This window comes from Micropterus salmoides, unplaced genomic scaffold (genome assembly GCF_014851395.1).
Source record: "Micropterus salmoides isolate LMB-PRFRI ecotype aquatic unplaced genomic scaffold, ASM1485139v1 Ms_hic_scaffold_694, whole genome shotgun sequence".
Classification (NCBI taxonomy): Eukaryota; Metazoa; Chordata; class Actinopteri; order Centrarchiformes; family Centrarchidae; genus Micropterus; species Micropterus salmoides.
The window spans coordinates 66,398-83,204 of NW_024044453.1; the positions used below are offsets into that span (position 1 = coordinate 66,398).

Sequence of the window (16,807 nt, forward strand, 5' to 3'; positions counted from 1 at the left end):
ATATATATAAATATACAAGATGTAAATCTACATATACAGTACTATACACACACACACACACTATACACTTATACACATATAGTATAAGTGTATATATATGTGTACTATGTGTATGTATACTAACCTACAACATAAATAGGAAAACAACATAAAAGATAGCAACAATTACTGCTAATCTCTATAGTCGACCCCAGCAGAAACATTTCACTGTGATCACCTGCAGACCTTCAATTCTCTCTCAGCGCTTGACTTCTACACTTGGTAAGTGTGCGTGATACATTCCCTGAAAGTTTCATTCAAATCTAGGAGAACTTACAAATGCAAGAAACGGGCTTGGCATTACACACATTAGACAGTAAAAGCCACATTAATTCAAAAATTCTTGTAAAACTGTTTGGAAATTGCTATTGCAAAAAAGATTTGAATCTATGAATCGCAGCTTGTAACGGCATACTATGTTATGTACTGACTTTCCTTTCTGCAAGTTGTCTTTAGCAGAGTGTCTTTTTCAGATAATGGCTGACTCAAGTGGAGTGGAAGAAGGCAGCGACTTCAGTCCAGTAATTATACATTAAATACATTTCTGTAAATCTGTATGTTTACACCATGCATAAATTATTCACATGCCATTGGATATTTTATTTCCCACAGGCGTCGACCGTATGGCTGTCGCGGACAGTAAGTTGTGTATTCTATAAATGATGCCTGTCCATGTCCCATCGTGCACTGGGAGTTCTTTAATTTAATGACTTTTTTCTTAATGACATGAGGTGAAAGTAGCTTTTACACTTTTCCTTTACAGTTTCAGCACAGCAACCATGCCAGGATTTCATATATTGCAAAATATTACATTATTAAAATTGTTAACACCATGACTGAAGACAGTTTCGTCATTCAAACTACTTCTATAGCTGTCAGCATTGTTGTTTAAATAATCCCACACTGATGTTTCAATGAATAGTGTGAATTGAAATACTGGTGTGGAATTACGTCAAACAGGACACTGAATGCTATTTAACTGGCTTGAATTTTGGCATCTAATTATATTGTTTATTGTATATCTGTGAATTCTGATTATTCAGTCATATTTAACAACTGTTGGGTTGTGCCATTTTGCAGGAAAATGACTTCCGACAGAGCTGGAGTTTGAGAACTGTTGGAGAACTTCAAAAAAGGCTGGTAGCACATCGGAAAGTAAGATTTTATCTCTTTTTATCACTTTCTCTGGAATGCTAGCTTTGTGTTAATTATTATTTCTTTAGAAAAATGTGTGCTCAAGTTTTAAAGGTATAATTGACTTCATGACAATGAGTGAAGGTGAACTGCATTTAATTTAAACGCAGCACACAATTTAGAATAAAACGTCTGTCTAATGTAGTGTTTTACAGGCGGTAATACTAATAATAATCCCCATTTTTAAGTCTGAGGGGGACGAAGGGAGGGAGGGAGTGCGCACCTGTCAGCGCACCGGCGCTGGCTCAGCTGGATTTCAGAGCCACGTTCCGCCGATCCGCCTTTACTGATTTTTAAACATGCTTAGGTTTTAAGGGTGCTTTAATTTCAATGGTTGCAAAGTGTTACAATGTTAATAAGTCCGTCTGAGATCTGAGGCATTTTCATTTCCTTTTTGTGTCGGACAAATCTTAACCATTTGGCAATTTTATTTATTTATTTTTATTCTGAACAGGGCTTTAATTTAAATTCAACACACAATTTAGAATAAAACCGCTGTCTATTGTAGTGTTTTACAGGTGGCTATACTAAAAATAATCATGATTTTTAAGTCTGGGAGAGGGAGAAGAGGGCAAGGCTGCCTTTCAGCGCAACAGGCTCCCTGGCTGTTTCTTTCCTTTTTTCCCTCGATTTCACACAGTTTAACTGCACTTGAACTATATGATTCCCTGTGTTATATTAAAATGTGATTGTGTTAATTCAAGTTCATAACCAGTAATTCTTTGTTTTTTTCCCTGCAGACATGACGCTCCCTAAAAAGAGCAGTTGCTGTCCAGTGTGCTGCAAAGTGTACAACGCCATGTCTAACCACTTTCGAAACGGCCACAGTGTGGCCAACCCAGAGGAAAGGAGTCTCCTTCTAAATCTGGCGACCAGGAGGGTCAATGTTAGGCTTTGTGCCTGTCCGGTCTCTGGGTGCTCGTACAAGAGCACCCGACTGGACAGGCACCTCCTGGGAAGACACCCTGAGCTGGCACCGGAGGAGGTGAAGGCACACATGGAGGCTGTCAGGAGGAGAAAGACCCTGACGTCGCTGGCCGCCCTCAGGGCAACCAACCCCACGCCTCCCATGGCAACAGCCCTGGACCTGGAGCTATAGGAAGAGGGGGACCACGAGGTCCAAGTCCCTGAGGATGTGCAGGAGGAGGAGGAGGAGATGTGCTCCAAACCAGACTGCGTGCTGCATAGACAGGCATTAAGGACAATGCAGCAGAAGAACAAAGACTTGGAGCAGGAGCTTGGCGACCTCAGGCGCCAATTTAAGAAGCTCCAGAAGAGGGCCAGGCGATTGACCCAGAAACTGGTGAGTGAAGCTGGCTAGCCCGAGGCCAGAGTCCAAACATGCAGACAGCATGTGCCCAACTGAGGCCTATTTTTCTTTGTGTGTGTTTTTGACAGCCTACATCCAGCTCCCATGAAGGACAGAGGGACAGCGCAGCAGAGGGCGAAGCGGGTCCAAGCCAGCCTGAGGTGGCAGGGGCAGCAGAGCCAGCAGGGATGGCGGAGGCGGCGAGTGCAGCAGCAGGGGAGGTGGAGGTGGTAACTGCAGCAGCAGGGGCGGTGGAGGTGGCAACTGCAGCAACAGGGACGGTGGAGGCAGCGACTGCAGCAGGAGGGGCGGTGATGGCAGCTTCTGCAGCATCTTCTGCGGTAGCATCTTCAGGAGGTATGGCAGCAGCAGCACCAGCACCGGCTGCGGCAGCAGCAGTGAAGGAGAAGGAGGAGGAGGAGAGAGCTGACGACGGCCAGAGCCCTGTGACCGGCAATCCTGGGAGGTCGGTGATGAGGAAACTCTTTCAGGGGAGCGGCCGGACCCTTGGGATGAGGAACCTTGTTTTCCCCAGCTCAATTGGTAAGTAACAAAGTAGCACGTGAGCGAGTGATAAAAGGTTTCCACGTGTAATCTGACAGTTTTCTATGTGTGTTCACAGACAAATACCTCACTGACTACCAGAGGCACCATGAGGGAAGCTGCCCCTCACAGAAACAGCTAGAAAACACCTTCTCCAAAGTCAGCAGGGTGAAGTCATTTTTGTTTTTTCTAAGCATGGGCAGCTCAGAGCTCCACACATGGAGGTTTCTGGACCAGCTGGAGAAAATAAGGAAGTAAGGGTGATTTTATTTGTCCTTGAGTTGTGAAAAGAGTCTGTGAACAGCGACTGAGTGCAGGCTTGTGCATTTTCAGATGGGTCGACACGCTGACCGAGATGGGAAAGACCATCACAACGGCAAATTTCTATCTGCGCAACGTGTTCCAATTCCTGAAATATTTCAAGGAGACGCCGCCACTCCTCTGTCGCCTCTCCCAGGCGCAGATCACCGGGGTGATCGGGGTGGTCCGGGCCGCCCTGGCTAATATAAATAAGAAGGTGGTGTTGCACCAGCTCCATGTTAAGGCTAAAAAAATGTCGAAGGTCATCGCCATGGAGACCCTGACGAGGTGCTGGAAGCTGGCCAAATCAAAGATTCCTGAGCTGCTGGGTGAGTGTTTCTCAGTGCACAGTAAGCCTCTGTGTTTGTCCAAGGTGCTGAAACACTTTTTTTCTTCTTTCCTCAGATGAACTGAAGGAATTGTGATGAAGTCTATAAAATAATTACTAATTTACCAAGTTCGTATACTGCTGGTGAGGATGAAATTTGTAGTAAAATTCTGAAAGCCATAGCATTTAATATCAGGGAGCCATTGACTTATTGTATTAATCTCTCTCTGCTTGCTGGAACTGTACCAAAAAGGACAAAAATTGCCAAAATGATACCAGTGTTCAAATCTGGGGATAAAAAGGATATGTGCAATTATCGTCCGATATCAATCTTGCCCACAGTTTTTAGAGAGAGTAGTGTACAATAGGCTATATGGCTACCTTGATAAACTTAATATTATTGCTTCTTCTCAATATGGTTTTAGGAAGAAAAGAACCACATGAAATAAATAATAATATTAAAAATATTAAATAAATTACACCATTATGGAATTAGACTATTAGCCCTTAGCTGGTTCAGAAGTTATCTATTTGGTAGACAGCAGTATGTAAGTATCAATGAACAAATTTCAATAAGCAAACCCATTAAATGTGGAGTCCCTCAGGGATCCATTTTGGGATCTTCTTCTTTTCTTAATATATAAATGATTTTGGAAATTCCACAATGGCTTTATACAAGGTTTTATTTGCTGATGACACAAATCTATTTATGTCACATAAGAATCCAGACGATATGGAAGAAACAATAAATAGAGAATTACGAAATGTTGCTATCTGGTTTCGGTGCAATAAATTATCTCTTAACATAAATAAGACTAACTACATCGTGTTTCTTTCCAAACAAAATCAATTGGTAAATAAGTATGTCTGCCTTAAAATAAATGAACAAATTATTGAAAGAGTAAACACCATTAAATTTCTCGGAGTCTTTATTGATGAATGTCTACAATTCAAATGTCATATTGACCAGTTAATAACCAAATTATCAAAATACGTTGGACTATTTTTCAAAGTAAGACATTTTCTCCCGCAGTCAGCACTTGTTATCTTATATAAAACATTGTTTGAATCCCATTTAAATTATTGCAATGTCATATGGTGTAACACTTTTACTTGCTACCTGAAAAAAATACAGTCTTTACAGAAAAAAATTATACGGGTAATGACGTGGTCTGAGCCAAATACCCCCTCGCGTCTATTGTTTCATCGCCTGGGTCTATTAAGACTTACCGAATACAATTCTTTTCTTGTATGATATTCCAAGTTATTCATAAGCTAAATGACCGATTGTGTGAACTTGTCCCAGTCAGTCGACCCCAGCATACATATCACACAAGGGAAAAAGACTTAATTACTGGTAAAATCAGAAGTTTGAAATGTACGAGCCTGCGTGTAGTCTGTAGAGGTCCGCAGATTTGGAACAAGCTTGAGGAAAACCTTAAATTGGTGCATTCTGTCTCCGTTTTAAAAAAAAATCTGAAGGAATATTTGCTCTTAACATATACTTTTTGATCATTTTGGAAGTGTTATATTTGTTCTGGGATCGATCTTTTGTTTGTTTGTAGTGCTTGTGTTGTATTTATATTATTTGTTTTTATATATTATATATTATCTATATATAGATATTGGGCCCCCTCTTAAAAGCTTTAATAGCTTCTTTGGGGTTCCCCCTTTTCACACAATAACCTTCCTGTTACCATTGTAATTTGTCCCTAAAAATGATGATGTGTGTGTGTGAAATAAATATGAAATAAAAGTGAAATAAATATGAGGACAACACCCAGCAGCTCCGGTATAGATTTTACGGCTACTTTTCAGCCTTTGTGGCCTGCCTCTACGGTCACCGCCCGGGGGTCCTTACAAACATGAAGGTGGCGGAGGTGCAGGCTGCTCGAAAAGACAGCAAGGACGGGGATGATGGTTTTGTGGTTTGTGTAAGTATGATGTTTTTGACTGATGAATGTTTGTCAAATATTGGTCATTCTCTGATATTTTCACAATCTGCATACTTTTGAGAAGAGGATCGGGCTCGTTTGGACAGCCTGAAATGTTTCTGTTTGTCAGAATGTCACTCACAGAATCTTGTTTGTAAATGTGTCCACAGGTTAGCGAACACAAAACGAACAAGGACTTTGGGGCGGCACAAATATTTTTCCACCCCGAAGAGTTTGGCTGGCTGGAGACCTGGCTGGACCTGAGGGAGCGGTGCCACCCCCGAAACAACCTTGTGTTCTTTACAGCCAGTAAAGGGCCTGCAAAAAACATGGTCAGGTACATGCAGACGGCGTGGGGGGAGATGGGCCTCCCCGGAAAGCCCAACTTCATCGACATCAGGACGGGTGTGTCGGCACACGTGAGTTCTTTACATTCAGTCGTATTCAAGCAACTCTGCAATCCAAACAACCTGCTGCCTTCACTCACGTGTCCATTTTCTCCCTCTCCTCTGCTGTCTCCAGGCAAAGAACCACCACTCTGATGAGGTCCAAAAAAGAATTGCCACCTTCATGTGTCACAACACTGCCACTGCTGACCGATTCTACGCTCTCAATCTGGACGTAAAGCAGGTGTAGCACACAGGAAGGATTATGGGTAGGGCCGTGATCTGATTGGTTGGTTAAGTCGGTTGGTTCGGCTGCTGGAGCAAAAGTGAGGTGTTTAAAATGAGACTCAGAGACCAAGGATTAGATGTAGGATAATGCCGGCTTCTTATATTTGAAGATATGTATAAAAATAAAAATATTTGTTGGTACCAAAAATGAAAAAGTACAATAAAAAAACAAGCAATGAATAAGGCAATTATTGATATCACAATCAGGCTATGACATCAGCATGAAATGCTTGCTTTCCAAATTTAAAGTGAGTATTTCACTCTTTGAAGTAGTTCTATAATTAAATTCCCGGGTGCACCCTTTAACCTGAATTTCTGTTAATAACACCACATTCACGTTTGTTCAGATCCAGTTCAATAATACAATCCAATAGAATTCACACAGTACAACAGTAACCCTTAATTGCAGGAATGATTCCTACTACTCAGCTCCAAATTCTCAGTCCCAAGGTGTGAACAGGTGAGTTTGTTTAAGTGAGTCCAAAGTCCAAACAAAAAATGGATTTGTCGAAGGTAAGTCAGAGTTCAGAGTTCCATAGGGTTGGTGTATGGATGTGTGTGGGGAAGGAGTGTGAAGGTGAGTGAAGGGGTTTTGTGTTGTAGTGGGGCCTACCACACCGCAAAGTGCAGTAGTAGCGGGACAGGTCCAGTGATCCTGAAGAGGGAATGGCTCCCACGATCATTCAAGAGGGACGGCTCGCCATCAATTTTCATCCGCAGATCCAATCCAGACAATGGAAAAAGAAGCACGCACACAAAAAAACCTGACCTGTCAACAGACAGGGTCAGAGAAATATTCACTGCTTAAGTCTCATGCAATAATATACACTACATGAAATTCACAATACACAATGACATACATACTGTGGGTGTTTACTTTCTGTGCCTCTCTCTCAAAATTCAGCATATAAACATAAATAACTTGGCTGCACACAACCAGATAAGCTGCACATTAGAACAATTAAAGTTTTGATGCAAGTGCAAAATAAAGTAAGCTGAGTTTACACATTAAACAACACAGTAAACCAGCTTGTTCAACTAAAACTGTAGCTTCATATTCACTAAGTGCACATAAATAATTTAAGGTGCAAAGTAAGTGAACATTCTCACCGATTTCACCAGAGCGGCTGGACACACACCCAAAATGGCGGCGCCCAGTAAAGCCACAAGGTCTTCTAAAACCGAAACATACGAGACCGTATGCGACTTTCAGTACTTTCTCTCAGTGCAAAATAAATTAGCTTTCACAGTAAGGTGATAAAGAATGAACAAAAGCAGTTTTAAATGAATTACCTCGCTCTTGAATCAGCAAAGACTGCGCGTCGCGGGAAATCCTACGGACATCAAAGCTACCGACGCTGCTAGTAGTCGTCTCAAGCGCTATATCTAAACACTGAACTTACAACTAAACTCTCACAGCAGTTAACTACCACGTTTGTAGTGTTGAAGTTAGCCTCAGTGTAGTTCGTTTTTTAGCTGTATTTTCTCCAGGTTTCTCCGTTTTCACCCTCTACAGCAGCACTTCTGTCTCTCCACACACACAGCAGCGGGGAAAAAAAACTTTCGCTCGCTCCCAGAGACGCGGGAGCAGGTGGGCGGGCCTACCTGCTGTCAGCCGATTGGCCAAACTAACCTGTCGGTCTATTTTGCCCTGGTACTGAATTTTAACCCTTTAAAATCCTTAGATAATCTCTAAAGTTGCATTTCAAAAATAAAATCACTCATTCAGATTTTTATAGGCTTTTCCTATTTTTAAACCTAGATCATTTCATCTGTGTTACACAGGCCAAAGAAATGCGGCTTCATTTTGAGGCAATGTCAGCCACCCCTGCTGCTGAATGCCCAGCCTCCACCTCCACAGGCCCCACTCACCGCACCTCCTCCAGAAAGAGAGCCAGGAAGGAATCCACCGACTCCAGTTCAGAGGAAGAAGGTGAGGTCCCGTACCAGGAATCTGAAGGTTCCAGCCTGGAGCAGGAGCTTGAGGAGATGCGGCAGAGGAAGGCCGCAGGCTTGGAATCGGAGAAGGAAGACGACGGAGCCGAAGGCCCACCTACACTGCCCCTTGTTTACTACTTTCTGCATGTAGTTCCTTTTGTTTGCTGTTTGTGTGTTTTGAAAATAAATTACATAGTTGTTTACTCGCATGGGTCAAATGATTTATTTTAAGTTAGCTTTGGGTGCCTGAATAATTGAAAAGTTTCTGACATTTCACTCAACATTTGGACTTGTGTTTTTGGGGGCCTCCATCAACCATGACCAGGATTACAGAAGTCTCCCCAAAACTCCTAGGACAGGCTCTCATTACGGAGGGGGACCTCCAGGAACAGTAGAGGGGCCCCCAGCTGTGGTTCAGGTACCGACAAGGTGGGTTTTTGACATTTGGGAAGCTTTTTGACATTTGTCCAGACAATTGGGAACACAGACCCCCCCATTGTAAGTGATGCTAAATGTCAAAAAATAAGGAAATGAGCATTTTTTGACATTTGGCATCACTTTCAATGGGGGGTCTATGTTCCCATTTGTCAGACTGGACCTTGTGGTCCTGGGCCCCCCAGGAACCATCACCAGTATCCACATACACCAGGACAGACTCTCAATAATGAGGGGGGCTCCAGGAACAGTAGAGGGGCCCCCAGCTGTCTTTGAGGTACCCTCCAAAGTGACATTTGACATTTGGGAAGCTTTTTGACATTTGTCCTGACAATTGGGAACACAGACCCCCCCCATTGTAAGTGATGCTAAATGTCAAAAAATAAGGAAATGAGAGAGAGAAATATACAAGACATTCCATCAAACTCATTTTTGACAGCTATTTCCTGTAAGAGAAGGGGGGAAGGGGGATGGAAGGTGGGGACAACAGGGAAAAGCTGTGGGAAACACCAATTGCAGAAAGCAACGAAACCTGCAATAGAACAGAGAGGGGGGCTTGGGGAGGAGAAAAACAACAAACAAACAAACAAACAAACAAACAAAAACAAACAATACAAATAATAATAATAGTAAAAGACAACCAGCCGAACAGCAGCAATAAACAGCCGACATAGTAAGACAACTAAGAGAAAAATGAAAACAAGAAACAATCACACACACTAAATAAGCAACACAGCACAGCCACGAGAGCTGGAATAATAATTAATTTAAAGAATAATGTTCTGGCTGATATTGTACATGACGTTAATTATTGCCATGGATGTATGCTATACAGTGGTGCTCGAAGTTTCTAAACCTTTTAGAATTTTCTGAATTTACTGGCTTCCTGTCTCACTCAGGATTGAGTACAAGATGTCACTCCTTACCCACTAGTGCATCCATGGTGAAGGTGAGATTGTACATTAAATGCCTTTGAAATCATCTATGTGCTCTATATGTTGGATAAATATTGTATGAAAAGACTTGTATGGATTCTCTTCACTCATTACTATTCAAACATTGGAAAATACCCTGCTGCTGTAAACTTCTGAATTAGTGAGAAGGCTGCCTTGTGGATTATCAGAATTCTCCTCCCGAGTCTGACGGGAGCTCGCATCTTTTTCCCCGTCTCCACATGACACAGCTACTCTTTCAACCATTAAAAAAGTTAATTTTGTGACGGTCTTTTTTTCCTCGTCTCCACATAACACAGCTACTCTTTCAGCAATTAAGAAAGTTCACTGTTTTTTACAAGGCAGAGTGGTTATATTTTATTTCGTTTCCCATTAAGTTAATTTATTAAAATCTCTGGAGCATTGTTTTAGATAAGGTGAAGGTTTTGGTTTTCGATAGTGGCAACATTTGTCATTTTTAATAGAATATTCCTCATTTGCAATATAAATATAACATCATTCCTTTGGAATTGTACCTCGAATTACATTGTTTTTGTAAGTTACTGTAGAGGCTGCAGTCCAGACGGAGGGCATTTTTTTTAAATGTAAAGAGGAGCCAGACCCAGTGAGCAAAACAAACACATTTTAATGGCACAACACTTTGAACAATGTTTTGTCTCTTGTCACTTTACAATCATCTATATATGAACAACAATATCTGTTATGTGTAGTACCTAATTGAATATAATATATGAAATATAGTAATTATATTAAGCACTTAAGTTAATTCTTGTCATTTATGGACATGCTTAGTGTTGTGAATCTACTGAGAGCAGCACTGAGGAACTGCCAATATTTGCACTTCTACCAGTGAGTGAAATATTAATTATTATTGATGGATGTTCTATACATACATACAAACTCCTTTTCAATAAAAGTTAGGATTTTTCCCAAATTGCAATCAATATCAAAATCTGGGATGTGTAAATTCACATGAATCTTTATTTAACTGACAAAAGCAAAAAGAAAATATTTTCAACAGTTTTACTGACCAGGGTAATTGTATTTTTTCAAATATTAAAAATTCACAATTGTGTAATCAGGGAAAACGCAGGAAACTGACATACACACCAGAATTTGACAGACTCTTAAGAACCCTGGAGCTGGAGGAAAAGCTCATAAGATGCCTAAGGATAGGTCTTTGGAATATCTTGTACTGGAAACAGGCACGTGCACACAGACATCAAACAGACATCCTTTTTTCTGGGATGCTTGTTTTGTTGTTGTTTTGTTGTTTTTTAAATAAATGAATATACAGTATATTTATAACAGATTCCCTGTCAAACAAATATATTTATTGGGGGAAAAATCTAAATAGGCTATCAGGTCGGAAGATGAGACTTTGGAGTTCTGATGCGCTCCCCCCTCTTATTTCCATTAGAGTAAAAGAAGACATGGAAGCAAAATAGACCAAAGTCTCAAAATTGACCACTCCATGAAAAAAGTGCCTTAGAGAGTAACTTCATAGTTTTTAGTTTTGATGGTAGGCTCCTCATCTAATAACTATCCATCCTATTAGTTTGTTGTATGCTGACAGATCTTGACATACACTGACAGCCCTCTCTCAAATGTGAAACTAAGTCCATGTCACCATCAGTAAGTGTGTGTGTGTTTGTTGTTTGTTTGTTTGTTTGTTTGTTTGTGTGTGTGTGTGTGTGTGTGTGTGTGTGTGTGTGTGCGCGCGCATGGTAAATGTAATATAATAGAAACAATAATAAAGTATTTGATCAATACATTAATGTATTCAGGCAATTCAGTATTCTGTTGCTTGGCTGTGAATCTGAAGGTTATCTTTAGCCATTTGGCATCTTGCTTGTGAAACAAAAGAGTAAAAGTATTTAAATAACATTTATTTTAATTTTGCCTGCAGCCCAATGCAACAGTTTAGTGTGAAGATTTATGTAAAGTGTTATGTATTCCAATAACACCAAAAGAATTGAAACGATTTATTGTGTGAAAAATAACAAATTATTAATGAGACTGTCATTTATTCTAAATATATACTTGAAACTAGTAGCATAGAAAACATGCACATTGTGGCATAGTTTTTGCCTTTGCTGTCGCTTGCTCCTGCGATAAACCTAGTGAATACTAAAGAAGACCGTCTCACTCCTCAACGATTGCAAATATATTGACAAAGAGACGTAACTGGAAATCTATTGGTCCAATCCACACAAGAAACCTGTAAGTCCTTAGCATGTAGTGTACCTTTAATGGACTCGGGGTGCTCAACAGAATGTTTGTATGACTGACTGATGGGCAAACAGTGGCTCAATGAGTCTTTTTGAATGAGTGTTTATAGAGACAACTCACCCAATGGTATGGATTGTCTCGGTTCCTTGCTGACAAAGATGTTGATAATCCAGAACACAGCAGGATGGGAAATTGGAGTTACCTTGAAAAGCCTGGTAGAAACACACACATACAAACTCAGGAGTGGACGTTGGCATGCAGCATGTGTCAGTTCTGCCTACTTGCTGTGACCCAATGTGGCGTGTGGCCAGCTGGGTTGGGTTTGCTTGAGTATATGATGTGACTTTCTATACATTTTTGACATCCACGCACCAAACCTCATCCAGCTGCTGACAGTAGGTTCCCCCTGTTTATGTCCATGCTAAGATAAGTTATCCACCAAAGTTGGACAGAGTTCTGGTCATCTGTCATGATCTCATGTTCTCCTGTTTGTGGCAATACTAGGCTTACAGGACATTTTGCATCAATGTGATAACGTGCCTCCATTTTTGAAGAATGGATACATTTAACCTAAAGACAAAATGTGACAAATAAGGAAACTAAGAGTTTAGAAAGATAACTAGGCGTCAGTATGTGCAAATCTGTTTAAATGAATTATGAAACAAATAATCATCATCTACTAATTGAAATTTTAGACTCAATACTAAGGGGAATCTCAGCCTTTCAGGACCTAAGAATGGTTGCCAGCTATCACATACTGTAATTGTAATTTTCGTTTAAAGTACACGGGAAACTTTCCATTGGAATAATTCTGTATCAATGCAATATAGTTGGAGACTTTTCTTTCGTCCAGTGGAGCAAACTGAACTGTCTGGTAAATAAAAGTTGCTTATAGCTTATGGTTTCTATTTTAAGCTTAGTGATCACAAGAAACATCAGCACTCACATCATTAATTAAGCAGTCGTGTAATGCCATGATGTTACACTAGTTCTTCTAAACTTCTAATTGTACTCAATTTAGCCTTGGAGTCTTTGTTTAGTCTAAGTTGTTCGTTTGGTGCACTTCAGTACAACACAAGGACTATACCAGCGCTGTCTATAAGTTTAACCAAGTAGCTCAGCAAATAGTTATTGCATCATGATCGCTATGTGGATTTTGAAAGTACGTTTTTTAGCCAGGATACATGCTGTATATCATGACTGGACAATTTCAGCATATGATTAAGTCTCTGTCACCTCAACACCTCTCCAATGTCAGCAAGTGGGTGCTTGATTTAAGTGCAAACAACCGCCACAGCTTCTGAGCTTTAGTCAACATCACCACCACTCCCGTTTCCACCTGTTTTAGTGTATGCTTTGGGGAGTGATAGGGTCAAGACACTAAATATTAACTATTCTGCGTGGTATAAATAAACCTTTCTATGGGAGTAATGATTTTTTTCTGAATGTGCCCAAACAGCACAACAGTTTGACAAGAACTAATCAAAGATCACTTCATATAGGTCGATTTAGGCATATGGTATTTGTCACTTTGCATTATGGAAATCTTCTGAAAGCTCTGAGGGGTGACACATGGTGATGTTTTCCGTGGAAGCTATTTATTACAATTTAACTTGCTTTGCACATTTTGTGTACCTAGCATGGCATTGAAAGACAAATTCATAAGCCTCTTTCGAAAAGGGGAAGTTTGTTTTCATTCAGTCACCTTACCACATTGCTGTCTCACGACATAAACCACTTAAACGCTAAGCATACTGTGTACCTTACTTCTAAAGTCAAATATACAACCTTATTTGAAGGCAGAATCAACTTCCAGTGCGAAAATTAACTGCAACAGCTACACTCAGGAGCCAAGTGAACCTGTAGAAACAGACCCAGACCGGTAGACGGTGCGCCCTCCCATGGGACGGTGTTGGGGGGGGGTGGCCGCTGCTTACGTGGCCCTGCCTTGTGCGCAGCTGATGCGGTTGCTGTCGTGACCCCGCCTGCATCTGTACAGCTGCAGGGCCCCCCATCCAATTTCCCGACTTACGCATGGGTTGGCCCTCGGCCTCCCATGCCACGCCATCGGTGCTCGCATGCACACCGACACCGATGCCGCGGTCAGAGGGCGACTGGGTGGCTTATTATGGCTCTAGGCAGGTGAGTTGTGCTTGGTGGTACCGCATGGGCCAGTGAGGCGTTGACTCATCCTGCTTCGCCTCTAACCCAATAGCGATAGCCTTAGAGGGCGAAGCCTTTACGAAATAGAACGGGGGTTACGTATTGTAACCTGGATTCAATGAGTATAGGCGTGGCCCTCTAAGGCTATCGCTATTGGGTATCCCCTTCCACGCGCCTGCACGGCACTGAGAATTTTAGTCTACGCCCACCCACAGCGTGGGCCTCTCCTATGTCCGTACCTTGAATACATACAACGGTGAGAACCAGCTTTTGGCTCCCAAATGCCTTTTCTTCAGTACTGAGAACCCAGGCCCAGTGAGGCCTTCAACTTAGAGGGCTGCACCTATACTCATAGAATCCGAGTTTACAGTACGTAATCCCTGTTCTCAAACACAGAAGGCTGTCTGGTTTGCTTTAATTGACAAAGTATACCTAATGTACAAATTCACCTCTTGATTTAACTTGATTTGACATTAACTTCTCATAACGCATCAGTCGTCACTTCAGAAACCCTGATTGAGTTTGTGAATTGTGATGAGACACCGCGACACGTGATGATAAAATCAGACACTATAGTGAGAAATAAAAAGGCTTTCGAACTAAAAAACAAAACAATTGCCAAAAGATTTCAAGTCATGTACACGTAATGCAGTTTTTCCTGATCTGAGAACTTTACCATACCAGGCTGTTAGGGAGACTGATGGTTTTGATTTTAGACTACAACATCCTTTTAGTCGAATTGTCTCAGGTCCTTCAAACAGCGGTAAAACATATTTTGTGAAAATGTTGATGGAAGATGCCGAAATGTTAATTTCAAAACATATTGAAAATGTTGTAAATATTTATTTGTGCTGGCAACCATTGTATGACCAGTCATTGAAAATTATAAAATGTGGATTTTGTTGAGGGTTTGCCATTGTCTTAATGTGATGACACATTGCTGCCTGTAGATAAAAACTATTTGTTGATTATTGATGATTTAATCAATCATGCTAGCAATAACAATGAGGTCCCAAATGTGTTTACAAAATATGTGCATCATAGAAATTTAAGTTGTTTTTTCAAGGCAAAGTTAGCCGTACTATTACTCTGAATACCAATTATGATGATTGATTTTAAAGCTAAGACACCTGATGATTTCAGACTCAGAAACGACTTGCTTTCAGACCTGCCTGTTGTGTATGTGCCTAAGAGAAAGTAAATAAACATGTCTGATCGCATTAAAAGAAACCTGTCTTTACTGCAAATTATGCACGGAGCATCTCCATCTCAGAGAGTGAATATTATTAAATCTGCATCACCAGACCTTTTGGTAGCGTTATGCGAAATAGCTTACAATGTTTTAAAGAGTAAAATTCCTTTAAATAAGACACAGCATCAAAAATTAAAAAAGAAGAAGGCGGGATTAGGCTGCTCGGCAATAAAAAGGTTTGCGCTTCAAAGAAAAAGAAGACGTTGCTTAAACAGTCTGGCGGTTTTCTTCCACCCCTCCTGAGTATCGCTGTGCCTTTTATAACGAGTCTTATTGCTTCAAGACAAACTTAGATGACTATGGAGTATGCACAAAAATGTTTCTGGTACCTAAACAACAACTTGATCTTTTAAGAAGACCTCCGGCACACAAGTCTATTCGAGAAACAATTGAAAATGACCTGGATCGTACTATAAAAGACATTCTGGATCAAAAGACTGAAGATCTTCATGAAAAAGCAAAAAAATATTCCATCGCATTGCAGAGATTTCTCACCATGGTAAAACAAGGAGGAAAAATACCAGAACACACTAACTTTGTCAATGCCAGTCGCTGAAGATTTTCACACTTAAGAGCAGAAGAATCAAGAAGGAAGAGACTTTGTTTTTGAAGAAGTTTTAAAAAACATGCCAAAAAACAGCAGGAATAAAGCTCAGCATATTTTGGATAAAATGTCCTCATATCTGCATGGACTGAACGTGGGGAGTTTGTGTTTAATGATAATGTTATTAAAGGGTCTCGTGTATGATTTGATAAGAGGAGTAACTGCTTCTCACAACGTGTCTGACAGCCAGAGACCTACAGGTTGGGATGAATATCCGCAATCGTTGGCTATATTGAATATACCTTTATCAGTTGTACCAAATCAACAGGTCAAAAGAAAAATTGACAAGATTAATAAAGACTGGAGAATCTTCTCCTCTTATTACTGGACCAGCATCTACACCTCTTGTTACCAGAGGGGGTCGATTAGCAAACAATGAAACAAGTTCCTTTGTATCTCGTGAAATGTGATTGAGTGATTGGATTTTGGACATTGGACTTTTTAATTTTAAATAAATACATAGAGACATAGCTTTATCATTTCAAAGTGTTTTTATTTATATCACCATAATAACAAAAAAAATTGTCGTACACGTTTCACAAATTTGCACACCATAAAATCATTGCATGACCGTTTATTACTATATTTAGTCATTACATTTTCATAAGGAATCCCTCTATCCATGTGGTAAAGAAAAAACACACAATGCTGACCGCACACTACAGAATCCACGTCTTGCACTTGTCTAACAGAATGTTGCGTGGACTTACAATTACTGTTGAGAAAGACAGAAAAGGATTCAGGAAAATGTGAGTATACCGGAGAGTTTCCCAAAACTGTCAAAGAATGATCCCACACCCTGCTTGTCAATATAGATAGCGACCCAGTGTTGTCCTCCCAGGTGGGAGGGGTCTGTGTTTACCACCAACATGGCGGGTCTCTTTTTAATAACTGATTTAGGAAGCTGGT

The 16,807-nt window shown here is 40.7% G+C and overlaps 1 long non-coding RNA gene across 1 annotated transcript; it reads right to left on the reverse strand.

Annotated features, from left to right (window-relative positions):
- Positions 1-6,394: 6,394 nt before the first annotated feature.
- On the reverse strand, positions 6,395-7,971 carry LOC119891071. The gene is made up of 2 exons (XR_005442391.1): positions 7,432-7,971; positions 6,395-7,090 (listed from the first exon to the last, which is right to left on the reverse strand). It is a non-coding gene; the product is annotated as an uncharacterized LOC119891071 (long non-coding RNA).
- Between the last annotated feature and the right edge of the window lie 8,836 nt (positions 7,972-16,807).